This window comes from Carlito syrichta, unplaced genomic scaffold (assembly GCF_000164805.1).
Source record: "Carlito syrichta isolate Samal-C Ts95f unplaced genomic scaffold, Tarsius_syrichta-2.0.1 Scaffold302433, whole genome shotgun sequence".
NCBI lineage: Eukaryota > Metazoa > Chordata > Mammalia > Primates > Tarsiidae > Carlito > Carlito syrichta.
Window position 1 is genome coordinate 214,760 of NW_007246529.1, and position 2,710 is coordinate 217,469.

General features: G+C 45.6%; 1 pseudogene; it reads right to left on the reverse strand.

Annotated features, from left to right (window-relative positions):
• Positions 1–1,065: 1,065 nt before the first annotated feature.
• Positions 1,066–1,570, reverse strand: LOC103258995 (annotated as a pseudogene).
• Positions 1,571–2,710: the final 1,140 nt, after the last annotated feature.

A 2,710-nucleotide genomic window follows, 5' to 3' on the forward strand; every position in this document is an offset into this window, starting at 1 on the left:
TATAGATAAATCTGGAGAAATTTTGATAAGTTTTCTCAGTAGGTGGTCTAATCTTTCTCTCTTGCTGCCTTTAGAAATTTTTTCCTTCATGCTTACTCTGTGGAGGTGGATTACTATATGTCTTAGGGATGATCTTCCCATGTCATACCTTGCAGGGTTTCTCTGATCTCTTGCACTTGAATAGTCATTTCACTAATGAGACATGGGAAGTTTTCTTGGTTGACCTTATGGAACACTTGTTCCATGGTGTTCTCAGTTTCCCTTACTGCTTCAGCGATACAAGTCAGTCATAGATTTGGCTTCTTGACCTATCAGCCTTTCCTCATTCTTTTTGAGCCTTTAAAAAAGGTTTCTGGCAGTCTTTCTTTTAAAAACTTGCCCGTGGCACGACTTTCTGCCACGAATCTTATGTCTTTAACTTCCTGGAGAAATTTCTTCATTTCCAGTATGAAATTGGTCATCTCCTCTTTTACTTCCTGTACAACTTCAGTGAGTTTTGCTTCTAGTTTCTTGTAGTTCTCTTTATTTATTTTATTTTATTGTATTTTTTGTTTGTTTTGTTTGCTTGTTTTTTAATTGAAGGTCCCTTACTGGTCCTGCTTTCATGAATGGCCATGACCAAGGGCAACGGGAGAGGAACTAGCTGGCATGGAGAGGGGTCATCCCCACAACATTCCATTTGTACACAGAACTAAACAGACAAGCACAGAGTCACCATGCAGTTAGAAGTTGGCAGCAAGGGAGGGGGGAGGAACAGGTGGGGAGTAAGGGTTTTGTTAAAAAAAATACAGGCCCCTCAAAACTGGGTTGCCCAGGAGGAACTTGGTCTGCTTCAACCCAAGAGGAATCAAGATCAAAAGCAGTTTGGGAAGGCCAGAACCCTCAGGGTTGGAGGGAGGGAAATCCGGGCAGTGGGGGAGCTGTTTGGAAACTAGGGTGAAGGGATTGCCCTCCCCCTGCCAGGATCTCCCCCAGCTCCTCCAGTCTGGCAGGAAGGGGCAGCCTGCAACCCCTGAGAGCAGGTCTGTGACTGCCAGATGCTCCAGACAGGTGGCCAGAAGGGGTTTACAAAGGCTTGCCCTCCAGGGAGATAACAGTGCTGTTCTTCCGCCCCAGCTTCTCTACTAGGGTTTAGCAGTCCTTGACCTTTCTTGTAGCAGTTTGCTTGTAATTCTTGCTTGCTCCTGGTCAGCTTCTTGATGTCATCCCTGGATCTGGCATAAATCATTTTACTCTTAAGGGATTCATACTCAGGACCCCAGAAGATCAACACTAGATTCTCCTTCTTGCTCTCCTTGGTCTCATAAGTTGCATCAAAGAGGGAATAGCAGCAGTCCTTGTCTGGCAGCATCTTGACAAAGGTGGCATAGGGTTCATTGACAGTGTGGCCCACGTCTCCTACCAGGATCTCCTTGCCCTCCTCCAGGATGACGTTCTTCTTGTCCTCACTCAAGCAGAAAAGCACCGCCTTCTTGTGCTTCTTCACCTCCTTTGGTGTGGAAGACTTGCTCACCTTCCTGTAACTGAACACCTTGATGATGCCATCAGAGACAGCCACACCAGAGACCATGTTTCTGGAAGTGAAGAGGAGAGATGACAAGGAAAGTCAGAGAATACGATGGTGCTGCAGCTACTGCTGGGATCCAACTCTTCTTTATTCATTTTAATCATCCAATCTCTGAGGTTTGTGACTGTAATTCAGGGCAGATCTTTCTAGGGGCCTTCCACTTTTTGTGCACTGATAACTACATTTTTGGTTGCTGACTCTTTAAGATTCTTAGGCTATCCTGTGTTCCTTCATTGATTCTTCCTCATTTGTAAAAAAGCAACACTTCTTTCTTTATTTTTCTTGGTTTTTTTGTTTGTCGGTTTTGTTTTGAATAGGGCATTTTCTGTCATTTAACATAGATCATTCAATGAGGAAGAGAGGTGTATTCTTTTCTGCTTCATGCTCCACAATGAAAAAAACCTGTTCTACTTAGATTTTTTTTTGCCCATAGTTAGCCAGTTTGGCTGGTTTTAAATCACCATTGCAAGTACTCTGCAGGTAACAGTTGGGGGGAATGGGCCTCTTGTCTATTGTTTGCAGTTTGCAAATCAGAAAACTTCCCACTGGGAAAGACTCAGATGTCTTCTGTGCCACTTTCTTCCCATTCAAATATGCACTTAGCACTTGAAAGAGAGTCAGCTCCCTGCCACAGGAGGATCTGCCCTGTGGTCCTATGGGACTTGTAGGAGATCTTTTCTGATGGAAAGATTGGCTGCCAGATGTTGGTGGCAGGTGCCAGTCAAGTATAATCTATATGCAAGCTTTCCTGGCCTGGAAGCTGACCAGCAGGTGCTACTTGTGGAAGGCATGCACTTGGGGGCAGTCTGAGCACAGATTTGTTGTTCCCTGATCCACTTGGGCTCTGGTCACCTGCTGTTGTGCCCTGACCAAGACTCCTCCCACATAGGGCCAATGACCCATGCATGGCTGGGAGAGGAAGAACTGACCTACAGGATCATTCACCCACTCTGGTACAGCGGGCAGAATTTCAATTCCTGAGAGAGCCTGGCGCATGGTGGGAGATAGGATGCCCATATTCCAGTGTCTGCCTTTGTGACACTCTACTTTCTGGTCTCTATGTGTTTGAAGAGACCTCTGTTGAGTGCAGGATGCTTCACTCATCCAAACTGTTCAGGATGTTTGCACCTATCAGTGGCTGGG